Genomic DNA, 13,830 nt, shown 5'->3' on the forward strand with positions numbered 1-13,830 from the left:
TTTACATCACTGTGTGTGGATGGTACCTGTTTTGGCAAGAAGGCAACTGTCTTCTTTCAGAGAGGAGGAACACGAAGAGGGTTTGGGTTAGAAATTGGCACACTAATTCATCATCTTCTGGTGTTCGTGCTTCTTGACATCAGCCTGATTAGCTTATGCAGGCAGCTATCATGTATGTTACTTTTTTAAAAGGTAGTGTTGTATTTTGCACATTGTCAGCCTAATCATTGCAAGAACGATACATTATTTTCAGATAAAGCTAAGATCCATATTTGGTGAAAAGATGTAACTGATGTTTTTTCCATACACTGTAAAACAGATCACAGGAAATATATGTATGTGTGTATATATGTGTATATATAAATGTGTGTGTATAAATGCCTTCTTTCCATTATTGTTTGGACCTGCACATCAACGCAATGCACTCCTCCACATTACTAACAGTTCCTCTGGTATTTCAGACAATAAATCATTAAGCTGTATACAGTGTAGTGGTGAAATGAGATTTCTCTGAGTGTCTGAGTGAGCCGTCTCTGATCTCTGAGGAGCCCCACTGCTCTCCTTCAGTACTCCCTCTTCACTGATGAGCTGCCTCCAGAATATATTCTCTGTAGTTGTGTACCCTAACTGATGTTTAATTATTCCGACACGGTGATTTGGCTGTGGCTCATAAAATATTGAAACAGAGGCGGCCCTGGAGGCACACCGAAAGACAGCGGCTTCACTTTATCCTGAAATACAACTTGGAGTGGAACTGGGTGCCGTCTGTGACTGGCATCAAAGCAAGTCAACACAGACACACAACCACCACATAAGTTGTTTATTGATATTAGGATTTTTTGCTTAAAAAGAATACAATTTCCTTTTGCTGGTCCTCGCGGGAAGTCAGTTTCTCATGCTTGCATTGGAAATCTGTTTCTTGACCTCCTGCTGCTTAAGATGTCTTCTCTGAGCTGTGCCTGAAACCAGTGTGCTTGCTCACTATCAAAAAGCGATTATACTAGATCAGCGTTCTGATTACAGCTAGCAACCGGGCGCTGTCTGCTAATCTGTGTTCTTAATACTGAGACGGGAAAATCTCAGGGCAGCTATCAAGGCTACTTAGGGGCCACTGCCCCATTTCTTAACCATTTTGTAATCAAAGTTTCTTACAAAGACACACTTGTTAAGTTTGTCCTTATATGTGAGAGTTAATACTTGTGTGTTAGTTGGTCAGATAAATTTGGCTTCACACACATTTTGACAGAGGTTGTGAACAGTGCTTGAATGCGGTTCTAGTGCAAGACAAAATGATACTGGATTAAATCCAGCGGGGATGTAAATTATTCAGATTGTCCCTGGCCTGAAGTGGTGTGTGTTTTTTTTTTTTTTTTTTTTTTTTTTTTTTTTTTGGGTTGTTTTGGGCTGCGTAAATACTTAAGTGATCAGTGGACATAGTGGATCCCCTGCTGATGGATTCTGGGATATCTAAACCCCTCGCTGAGAGGATAAAACCACAAACATTATAGTATTGTAGAGAAGAGCTTTGGCATGTCCTCCCAATCGATCAGGTCTGTGTTTGTGTGTGTGTGTGTTTCTTAATTTGCAAATGGTCACTGTCCAATTAAAACCATGTATCTCCACATTCAGTGATCTGAGGGTTACAGACCCCTTTATGACTCCGCACAGTCCCTCTATTTTTTTTTGGGCTCTGTCACACCAGTATTTATAAAGATGATCTAAAATACAAAACGTCAGACTAGACTTTAGTGGATTTGCTCCCTTAAGTGAAGTCAATTTGGGTTTCTTTTGCAGAGAGTTCAACTTTGGTGGATTTTAAGATGCAAATTTGCGCCCCTGACCGATTGCGAACTCCAGAAGCCCCATGATCAAACCATTAGCAGCTTAATCAATTGATGAAAGAAATGTTAACTAATTTTGATAATGGATTAATCATTTAAATCACTTATCAAGCAAAAATGTTATATGGTCCATCTCATCATTTGTGAGGATTTTCAGCTTTTCTCTGTTTTTATATCAATGTAAACTGAAGATCTTTGAGTGTTGGACTGTAGGTCGGACAAAACCAAGACATTTTGGGTTTCCAGATATACACTTTTCACAATTGTCTGACATTTTATAATGCCAAATGATTGATCGATAATGTAAATCGTTAGCTAATCAAATCTCTATACCCACTCCCTTAGACGTGTAATAACCCTTATTACATGTGACCCCTCAATAACTCATTCCAACTCCTCATTTCACACCATTATAACAACACCGGGCAGGACAAACATATCATCATATGTGTATAAGTCATTGATTCCAACTGCCATTAACACGATAAACTATGAAGGGCTTCCCTAACACAAACGCATATACTGTATGCACTTCCTGTGCATACACTGTGATATATTGTTAACTGTAGAAAACATCAAAACTATGCAAGTTATTTTTTGTTGTTTTCTGTGTGTGGGTAATGTTGCAAGTCAATGATCAGGACTGTTTTATATCAATATTAGATTTTTTTAATAGGATTTTTGCATCAATGTGATGAAATACCTTAATTTGTCAGGTATTTCATTTGCAGGATTAACCCAGACAGACCTCCTTGTTTGGTTGATACACATTTTCTGAAATTAATTTTGCAGAACATTGATCATATGAAGGGCGATAAGAGTTTTAGGCTGCAACCTGCAGGATGTCACTACATCGCCAAGCTTCCTGCACTTTGTATATTGCGAGAATGCATGTATGCCATTTTCTGGTGTGACCGGGCCCGCAGGCTTATACAGCCTAAGAAAACCCTGTTGCATTGCCTCAAAAACACGACGTCAACAAGCTTAAAACAGCCTGCTGTTCATTCTTGTATAAATCTGCACTTCTGCATGCTGACATCCATGAAGCACAGTGTGTTGTTGCAGTTAAAGCAAAAGAGAAACCTGTCTTTAAAGGCTTTTAAACATACACAGTGTCCTGTATGACTCTGTGTTTCTGCATCCTTTACTGACCCTGTGCTTTGTTTGTAGCTCATTGCATATTTCTGTGTTAAAAGCCCAGCATCTTATGCAGACAGCGTCTATAGCAGACTAACCAATAGGAGTAAGTGAAGTGCTGTGAACAGGAAGTGAGCTCATGGAGTTTGTGGTCTGCACTCTGTGTTCAGGAAGGCGTTTGACCGAGGGGTGGGGTTGGGGAATGGGGGATTGTAAAGGTTTTTTCCTCACATTGTTGTGGAAAGCACAGCAAGCCTCTCTGGTCTAGTTTGAATTCAGCACATGGTTACTCATATGTACAGGACATTCTTACCTTTCCCAGTGTCCTTTTTAGATGTTATCTTCATAATGTATAGAAGGCAAGAATGGATTTCTCCTCTACTGCATCTGAAGCACTGCTTTCCAGCTATTTTTCATACAGTCTAAAGTAAATAGATTCTCTACACGAGGCCTCTAGAAAATATATATAAAGAATCATGCTTTTATTCTGCTCTCCCGATGAGCAAAATGCCTCTTAGATTAGACAAACACAGCTGTTGAACTTCAAAGGCAAAATTCAGCCAACGTTGAAAGTCGTGTGTGTGCACATTGCTTGTATGCTTTTTGAAGGCAGTTTTTTTATGAATCCTCCCTCTGCTGTTTGAGACAAGGCCTGGTTTGCTCTGTCTTCCGACTCTGTCTGCACTCTGCACCCATTGGCCCACACACTCTGGTGCTTGGTTGTGCCTGGTCGTGCCAAGGCTGAAGTTGAGGGGTGTATGCGTGTGTATGTGTGTCTCAGTATCTTGTGGTTTGTGCCTTTGGTGTCGTTCCTTCTCAACAGGCCTTTGAGTGTGTGTGTGTGTGTGTGTGTGTGTGTGTGTGTGTGTGTGTGTGTGTGTGTGTGTGTGTGTGTGTGTGTGAGGGCATAGATGTGTCATTTTACAATGAGAATGGCTCACTGCTCACTTGCAAACCCTCCACACAGGCACACACATTCCTTCTCACACGCACAGGCGCGCACACACCACGCTCTGTTAACCATTAATGTTTTGCCCAGTAAGGTTTTATAAACTAGTGAGAACTGATGCTCTTCAGCTCTGATTTCTAAAGTGCAGGATTCCGTTAAAGTTAATAACAGCTGTATCTGTTTAAAAACTGATGAGCGAGCACAAGTTTGGCTGAAAGCTTACTTTTAGGAACCCTCAGAAGAGGCCAGATGTTTTAAGTGTGTTTGTGACTAGACAATATGATCCCCCGCACGTGTCTTAACTGATCAGTACCCGTTGCAGCATTCATGTAAATAAGGTAGCTCAGATCTGGCACAGACATGGCAGTTTGTGGTCATCTGTTACACCAGCACTGATACAATGACATGGTCACTTTTCTGCTGCTGTGGTTCAAAGTCCAGCTATCTAATTACCTCCACTAAGGAAGTTATGCCTTTGGTCCTGTTTGTTTGTCAGCAGGATGTCTAAAAATCATGTTAACAGCTTTCAAAGAAATGTATTATAAAGGAACAAGTGTTTGGTTTGTGGTGTGGCTCTACTATGACTTTTGAAAAGGTTTCTTAACATTGTGAAATAAGGTGACGTGTTGCTGAAACCACTACCGCCTAGCTCGACATGACCAAGTTAGCTCATCCTAAGGAGCTAATGCTATATGCTACTCTGCGTTAGCAGAGGTAGCTTCTAAACCCCCGGTGCTGTACGGTGGAGGTTGGAACCTGTGGCCATTTTGTTACCAGTTTATGGTCATCAGCTCATCAAGGTAAGTGGAAAATATTAAAATAACTCACATATCTGTTATTGACATTATACTTGACAAGGTTTTAAATGCTTTTTAATATATAAAGGGGGTAACGTTATTTTGCAACACTAACGTTAGATTTTGTTGAGACCAACGTTAACAGTTAACTATGAATCAGTTATTAATTACGTGAACGTTTACTTACAGCTCAAATGAACAATTTGAAGCAAATCAATTAACCCTTTTACATACTGTTGGTTACTAGCGGGTACAAGTCGTTTATTTGGATGTCACCTCAGTATGTTACTTGTAATAAACGTAATAAGCTAGCGGTAGAGTCCTTAGTTACATGATGGAAGCCGTATAACTTGTAAAACATTAGCCATGGCTGTTATCACGTTAATTAATTCCCCACACCGCTATATTGAGTAACGCTGCTGCTGTCTGCAGGGCTGTGTCGGATTATTGTCTGGAATAGGACACTTGAGAGAGAGAGGTACTTTTTATATTGGTCACAAGATTCTTGTTGAGGATCTGATGCCTCCACGCCTGCTTTAACTGTAAGTAACGTTACTAGAACAACTTGGCTACTGGACATTTCACAACTGATATAAAATTGTCTGTCTTAAGACGACAGCACAACAACATTTAAAGACTGTCTCCCTTGTTCCATTTCTCCCACTTATGTGACATAGTAGTGCTGTCAACATTAAAACATTGAGGCATCTTTTAGAAGAGCATCTCAAAAAATTAGAATACTGAGGAAAATTTAATTGTGAGCATCAGAACCACACTGAGAGATTACAGGTTTCAGAAACCTTTGCAGGTGTTTTGAGTTAATTAGCTGATTAGAGGGCTCTTCTCAAGTTGACATTTCTGTATAATTTATAGTACAGAAATGTATTTTTATTCTAAAATGTTTATACATTTTGAGATACTAAAGTTTTTTTTTTCCATGAGCTGTAAACCATAATCATCAAGATGAAAACAAAAAAAGGGTTTGAAATGCTTCACTTTGTGTAATGAATCTAGAATATACCAGAGATTCACTTTTTGAGTAGAATTATGTTAGAAAATTAACTTCACCACAATATTCTATTTATTAAAGACTCTGTATTTACTTTATATTTTTCATCACCTGAAGCATTTATTACACAATTTCCTCCCAGAGTCACACTGTGGATCAGATGTCCTACCTGGTGCCAGAGAGCTGCAGAGCCCTGGAAGCCTTATTGGCATTGAAGTCTGTATCTGTTGGCGTGGACTGACGTGGAAAGGTGTTCTCTCTTTCTGTTTACTTTGAGTTTTAAATATTGTACATATTTGAGTTATAGGTCCATTAAAAAAAAAAGAAAAAGATATGGCTTATGGTTCACATTGTAATAAATTCTATATATATTAGCACTCCCTGTCTTTACTACTTACTGAAAAGCTAATCATATACCACAGATAAAACATGAAACATTAAAACTGAACTCTTGCTTTAGAACATCAGTCTAGGATAAGTTGAAAAGTGAAAATACTCCCAACATGTTTCACATGAAATGTTGAAAAGTAATTATGCAGTGTATTTCTGTGTGTGCAGGAGTATTTTTACTTTCTACCTTATGCTTTAAGATAATTAAGGAGCCATACACCCAGTAAACATATACTGTATAAAAGAGCCTGAAGTTTCCCTTGTTTGCTGCTCTGATAAAAGTCTAGTTTAAACACAGAATAATGTGGGCACATCCAAACCATCCTGTGGGTAAGTGCTCAAACAAAGAATGATCTGCACAGAGTAATTATGAATCCCACTAGGGTTTTTTTATTGTGACTTTGCAAACTCTGAGGTCTCAGAGCTGACCGAATGCACATGTAGTAAATAGGTGAGTCTATACAATGTAAACCACACAAGACCTTCTCAGAGGTTGCAATAAATGACACCTCCTACAGGGCTTCAAAACTATTCAGTGTGCAGATAATTCTTTTTTTTTTTCCACAACAGAGTAACTTCTCAGTCAATGTCACATTTGTCTCTTAAAGAAATGTCAAAATAAAACAGTATATCAACCTAACATCAACCTTTCATTTTTTACTTTCTACTAACATATGTAAAATGTTAGCCTATAAATAGCATCTTAATATTTTCATTTACAGCTGTTAACTATAATACATTAAGTTTAGATCACACTATTTAAAATTAAAATAAGAAACTGATGATGAATGAAGATTTTATTATGTATAATAAATGTAAAAGTAGTTTTGTATGACTTGAAATGTGTTGTAAGAGTTATTATAATGATAGAATCTAAGGACCCAGTGTCATATTTTCACATCAGTAGTGTTCAGGTGTTGTGAGTAAAAAGAAAAGCAGGAGCTGAAGAGCTGGAAGCTGGAGCTGTTCTCTCCTGAAGAGCTGGACATAGCTAATCACATCTGGAGGGTTCTGCAATCAGCTCCTCTGGCACCTGTAAAGACAACAATGGGTAGACAGTTAAGCAGCTTCTTTCAAAGAGCCATAAAGCTACTGAACTCTGAGATCGCCTCAGCATGATAACCTCTCTGGCATGTGACAGTAATTAGGGGTGGCAATGTGAAATACACTGTTTCCTAATATGTGCAATATACGGTTTTCTGCTGGACACTGTGCATAATAACTACTCAAGTCAGATCTTATTGAACGTTTATTATAAGGATCTTATTTTATATTTCTTATTGAACTATACTACCTTTTTTGGCAAATTCTAATCCACCAAACAAACTCTCACACACTTAATTTCTCGCCTTAACTAAACCATGGCCCTAGTTACAGCCCAGCTACCTGTCTGCAGGCATAACTCGCATTATATGCTGACAAAAAAGTTGGATGGAAAATCTCTGCAGGTAGCCTACAACAGCTGTTCTGCCGAATTATGCATCCACCTCTTAAGCTCCTTATCAGAAACGTCGCTGATCAAACGCAGTTATCACCTCAGATTGTTTGCTGAATATCAAGGAATGCTACATCCACTAAGTGTAATAACTTGTCTCTAAACTGCCTTTAATATGTACTTTGAATCAATCATCCCCACTGATGAACCCCACAAAGAATAGTATAACGTTATCGTTTTTAAACAGTAACGTTGCACTTGGAGGTGCACGACTCTCCTCGGGAGAGACAGCTAGCTCAAATAGTGGCATCGGTGCTCCTCGGTGTGACAGTTTCAGGCAGAACTCCGCAGCCGCTCCCCCCTCGGCTCTCTGCCTTTAAACTCTTAGTGTCCATCGGGATCAGGTGCAGCCACTTATAATAGTATCTGACTAGTATCTAACTGAACAGTGATTCCGTTACAGGACGTAGCTAAATCTCACATCGCCTGTTAGTAATAGTTACCGTTAACATAACATCAGCTGACTGAGAGCTGTGCCTTTCACTTACAACTTCACACAGACGCCTTTTCTCAAAAGCATTATCACTCTAATGTCTAACACTAAGGATAATCTAATAACGTTACATTTTGGCTTCTCTCTGCTTGCTGACTTTTCTTTGACTCATTAAAAGCTGCGGTTAGAACTCACTAACTTACTTACTTACACTAACTTAGCAGCTTGGTGCTGCTCGTATCTGGCTAATTAGCGTAACGAGCTAACATTAAGCTACAAGCTATATGCCGACAGCGATACCTGTTAAATGTTAACATGTAAATAAAATACAGAAATTTCAATGACCAAGTAGAACACTGATTTCCTGGAGGTTCTCTCTCCAATGAACTGCACAGCCTGCCATTATTCATCCATCTGTGGCTGAGCCTCAGAGCTCCGTGTAGCTGAGTGAGGCTAAAGCTGATGATACACGGGGCAACTTTTTGAGCAATGTTGCTGGGCAATCTTGGCAGCGGCAAGTCCGAACGGATAGTGGCGGTGCGGGGCGGGTGGCGGAGTGGTGGGAGAAGGGGATTATGGTTGTAATCTTTACTCATTTCCATTGACGGTAACGTTGCCCTGCACGATTGCTCTAAAAGTTGCTCTGTGTATCATCAGCTTTACAGACTGAGTGCTAGGAGTGGCAGCGGCTAAAGGTGCCTGTCAATCAAAGCGGCCACGCCCCTAATAATGCAGAAATGTAAGGCTTAATATAAATTAAACAGGTGAGCTATAAAACAATACACCCCCCTCACAGTTGTCACGAAGGGCAAAATTAGCAATATGCACTAAAACCATTTTTTTAACCAGGCTGCTATAAAGTTGGCCATTTTAACATGTGGGTCAACTGGAAGTTTGCCGCTTGGTCTGAACAAGCTGTAGATGTTCCTGTCTCTTTAAGGCCCCCCCTCTCAAAGCCCACTGTCTTCTGATTGGCCAAGACCTGAAGCATGTTAACAGGCTGTTGTTGTTGCTGGGCGGAACAGGCAGACTGAGCATTGCCGTGTGTTAGTGTGGGAGCACATGACTATATATGGAACACCGGCTCCATCTGGCTCGGTATTACGTAGAAAGGAGCCCTTGGTAGAAAAAGCAGTCCAAAACAGAGCTTCAAAACAGGAGGAAACTGAGGTTTTTGGTCACAGGTCACAGTGATTTCTTATAAATGCTTTAACCTAATTTTTTGAAACTTTGGCCATGTTTAACATGAACATCTAACATTATAACATTGTAGATAAGTCATAAAATGTGGAAAAGCACAATAGGTCTCCTTTAATGGCACCAGCCAAACCGACATTGACATGTTCATTTGTCATTTGTGTGCTCCAACTACGGATAACAGCTCTCTGTGAGCACATTCCGCTCAGCTCTCTGAAGGCTAAGGTAACGTTACACATCCACATGGAGCATTTCAGAATAAGAGCGTTTTTCCCATCTGATTTTGCTGACCTGTTCAGATTTGCTTATTTGTTCAGTTATCCTTGATTTTTGTGCATCTACTATGATTAAGTTGGCTACGTAATTAAATTGTTCCTTTTTTTGTATGTTTTAACTATGTTATTGTTTATGTACAATCGGGAATCTGCAAAAGGTGTTTTATTTAGAAAATTGAATCTCTGGATTCTCTCTGCCGTGCTGTGTCTGACTTCCTGCCTGGATCATCTGCTCTGTGCTGCTTGATGTGGCTTCAGTCAAAAATAGCCTGCCAGTGAATATTGAACTTAAACAAAAAAAATCGCAAATCGAATCATAATGACAATATTTGGCAGAAAAAACGCAATTAGATTTTTTTCCCCAAATCGTTCAGCCCTAGAAAGAACTTTAAAGGAAAACATCTGCATCGGCATTTTATCGTTGATGTCTGTGACAGTGAATTAATCCAAATTTGTAAATTTAAAACCACCAATAGTCCTGGATCCCAATGTTGGTTGAGAACCAATATTTTGGTTTTACTTTTTAATGTTGTTTGCATTATTTACTTCAAACAGACAAAAAATAAGCCAAAAAATATTGTTTAGACATATGCACGGAAAATTGTAAAACAAGAATATGATGAAAAACTTCCCGGGATACCAAATAAGGTTTTTTACAATTTTTTTTCCATTTATTTGGCCTTTTTTTTTTTTTTTATACCATTGCATAAATTAAATAGTCAAAGTGTGCTTTTTACTCAGTGCATCTCATTTGATTTGGAGAGACTATGGTGGGTGGGTCCGAGGCCCAAGAGAGTCCGGTAAAGTAAATTACATGTGTCCATTTACGTTTAATGTACACATGTAATATGTTTTATACTTTCTGTGAATATAATCCAATTTTTATCTTATTTCCATACTGTATAGACACCTTATTTTGAAAACCGGACATTGTCATATGTGTATCCTCGCTCTAAATTCATCAAGTCCAACCCACACACCGAAATTGTTATTATTTTTTTTTTCGATTAATTTTGGTTGCCAAACATTCGGTGCATCCCTAGAAAATTGACAATAGTGTACGGGTTAGTGGAGCAATATGAGTATGACTGAAGGGAACGCAGAGAAGTAAAAAACAGACAGTCACACTTTGAAGAGAATATTGTTTGGCATCGAGATGGGCTTTCATGTTATTCTGTGCTCAGTGAAGCATTTTCTTACAAACAGTGCTATAAATAATGTTATGACAAATGCGCAGGGATCTTTTGCCACTGGGTGTACAGATTACATTCTGCTCACTATACCATTTAACAGTAATTGATCTCTGACTGCAATCAGTTGTGCAGTTCCTTTGTCTCCACATAAGATTGGGGGGAAAAGTTTCCATATTTTAGGCAAACTGTCCCACAACTACATTAGGTCAGAAGTTAATGAACCTTAAAGTTGTTTTTCAATCGTGTATTTGTGGCCTGACTGCCAGTTCATTTGCCAACTGTTTTTTTTTTTTTTGTGAACTGAACCTCAAGTGACAATATAAACTCTCTCAGCCTATGCGCCCTGGGAATCATCAAACTGTCCAGCAGCAAGAACAGATTGTGGAGATCAACTGTACTCTCATGTGTTTTGTCTGCCTTGGCATTTTTTGACCCTAACAAATCCAGACAGATCTTTGTTTTGTAGTGTAGTAAAATGAGATATTGGCCTGCATAGCTTTTGCTCTGCCCATGGCTGCAGTTACTGGGACAGTGCAGACTCACTGCGCACCCATCTTGGTTTAGTAGTGGATTAGAAGTGACACTTACTGCAGGCTGGCTGATTCTAAGCCTTGTTTACTCTGGCTGGGTCTTAGCCGGGGACTCAAACCATCATTAGGCAGCGAAATGACTCAACAGTGGGACAGGGCCCCAGACAGGGAGAGCGGGAGAGAAGACTGAAGAGGGAAAAAGAGTGGGAGGAACAATTCAGAAAAGAAAGACAAACATAAAAACAGAGGATATTCCTGAATTGGAGATAGAGTGAACCGGATGACTGCAGCAGGGGGGTAGTTAGAACCTGGAGAACAGGGCGTGCTGTGGTCAAACCCTTTTTATAAATAAACAGACAGATTGGTCTAAAATAAACATGAATCGCTCATGTCAGTGTGGAGCAGATGGACAAGTAACCCCACCCAGAACCGGGACAGGACAGCAGGCCCTAAACATGGGCTGCTGCTGGTGTGCAGTGAGGCTGCAGGCCAGGTTTTTCCTGCACTGAGGTTGAGGCCTCTTTTGTAAAGCCATGTAAACAAGAAAATCTGAGGACAACAACCAGTTCAGTCTTTCTCCCAAGTCCAGATTGACTTGCAGTTGTGGGATCGGTTGCGGTGTCCTCTCTGGACAGGTTAGGAACCCTGACCCGAGGTTCTGGATCTCTTTTTGAAAGCTGTAAACGTCTCACCACCGCTTAAGACCTGCACGCCCTTCTGCTGATGAAACAGAAAGCAATAGGCTTGTGGTGGGCAGGTGAAATAAAAGCTGTCCATTTTATAAAAAAGCATCTCAAGGAATAAAAGCAGCCATCACACAATAGCAAAGATGACAAGCAAATGGAGACTACAGACTACAGAAGAATAATTAAACAATTTTTTGAACATGGCAGGACATGAATCTTTATTGCAAAGTGCCTGCTGGTGAGAGGAGGTGAATTATTTTCCTTCAAAGTTGGCCTAATGGACTGTAAAACAGGAATACAGATGACTGAGTCCAGATGAGGAACTGCTTACACACAGGGAAGCCGCAACATTTCTGGTTAAATTACCAGGGAAAATTAGTTCAGAGTAGTTCACACGTCACACACAGGTCTTCTACTGTATATGGAAAAAGTTTTTGTCGTGTCTCTGACCACATGACGCGTCTGTGTTCAACAGATTACGCAAGACGTGCCAGAGATGGAATGTGGCTGGTGAGATGAGTTTATGCAAGACATTACAGGTACCCTGTGAGGTGTTTGACCACTCATTGCTCTATTTTTCAAAAATGCCAACGATTCTCTGGTTTCAGCTTCTTAAACTGCGTGTATGTTAATAATAATAATGATGTCTCTGGTTTCCTCAAGCTTCTATGATAGTGAACTGAACATGTTTGTGTCGGCTGGACAAAACAAGACATTTAAAAGTGCCATGATGGGCTTTAGGAAATTGTGATGGACATTATTCACTATTTTCTGACATTTTCTAGACCAAGCCATTAATCGGTTAATCAAAAAAATAATCAGTAGATCTATTAACAGTAAAAATTGTTGCAGTCCTACATGCAGTAAATGTGTTTTGGCAGGAAAAATAGAATGTAAACATAACTTGTTTACAAGAAAACCCCTTTAGGGTAGCTTTTTAAATTTATTTTTAGTGGCTCGCTTGATCTAAATCAAACCATCCATCAAGTTCACTTGTTGCATGCTTTGCCCGGGAATGTCGCTGCTTTGCTCTCACCACAGCTGTGGAAGAAGATTGTTCTGTAATCTCACTAGGTCTTCAACTTAGAAATAGTAACAGCTTCTTACATAAAAACAAAAAGAAATGAGGCAAACATGGAAATAAAACACCCACAGCACCTTAATGCACTTAATGCAAGTGGGAAAGAGGCTGAGAATCACCAGCACTTTACAGGACTGGCTCTAGAATTGATGATTATCTGTTCGCTCATGTTCATTTTGGGAGAGTCCATTTTACTATTTTAATCCATATTATTATTATATTTAATCCATAATTCATAGAACGTATTCTGACATCATGTCAAGTGGATCTCCTTTTGGTACATTGCATGATAAAATACAAGCACCCCTGAAAATTCAAGTTGAATTTATTTGAAAGGCCACCAATAGCAGATTAGGTGTTCCCTACAAGCAACGTCAGCCTACAGGTGCAAAGATAAACAACAAGCGTACGAGTGTACAGTAAGAGTTTACTCTCTGTCTGCTGAGCCTCCCTCTGACCTGCTGCTGACACTGTGGTCACCTTGTGCAGGGATGGAAAATGTTTTGTGTTTATTAGTTGACAAACAGATGACCTGGTGGTAAAATGATTATTCAGTTAACAAATTATTATTTATATATAAATTAAACAAAGAAATGCATGTGAATGTTTTTGACTGTAATTTTAAGAGACTTAAGTTTGCAACATACAAACCGAACAGGTATTTGTCTTCTAACAGGCAAACTGGTTGGTTTGTTAAAAAACAAACAAAAAAGTGCTGCGTCGGGCCTCGATTGCTGAAAATGTGTTGTCAGAAAATGTGTTGCTGCACGTTGTTAACATGTCATGTGATTGATTGTTCTTTTCATGTGTGGCATTT

The 13,830-nt window shown here is 39.5% G+C and overlaps 1 protein-coding gene across 3 annotated transcripts in view; it reads left to right on the forward strand.

Annotated features, from left to right (window-relative positions):
* ppp1r16b (protein phosphatase 1, regulatory subunit 16B) overlaps positions 1–13,830 on the forward strand; it is a 96,875-nt gene that overhangs the window by 2,187 nt on the left and 80,858 nt on the right. The window contains exon 2 of one of the 3 annotated variants that reach the window (XM_038695440.1): positions 12,408–12,471. The exons of 1 other annotated variant lie outside the window; for it this stretch is intronic. The gene's annotated coding sequence lies outside the window, so the exon portion shown is untranslated. Of the gene's footprint in view, positions 1–5,846; positions 5,984–12,407; positions 12,472–13,830 lie in introns of those variants that run through there. One more of the 3 variants, XM_038695441.1, reaches the window with a different exon arrangement.

Source organism: Micropterus salmoides, unplaced genomic scaffold, assembly GCF_014851395.1.
Source record: "Micropterus salmoides isolate LMB-PRFRI ecotype aquatic unplaced genomic scaffold, ASM1485139v1 Ms_hic_scaffold_4, whole genome shotgun sequence".
Lineage (NCBI taxonomy): Eukaryota > Metazoa > Chordata > Actinopteri > Centrarchiformes > Centrarchidae > Micropterus > Micropterus salmoides.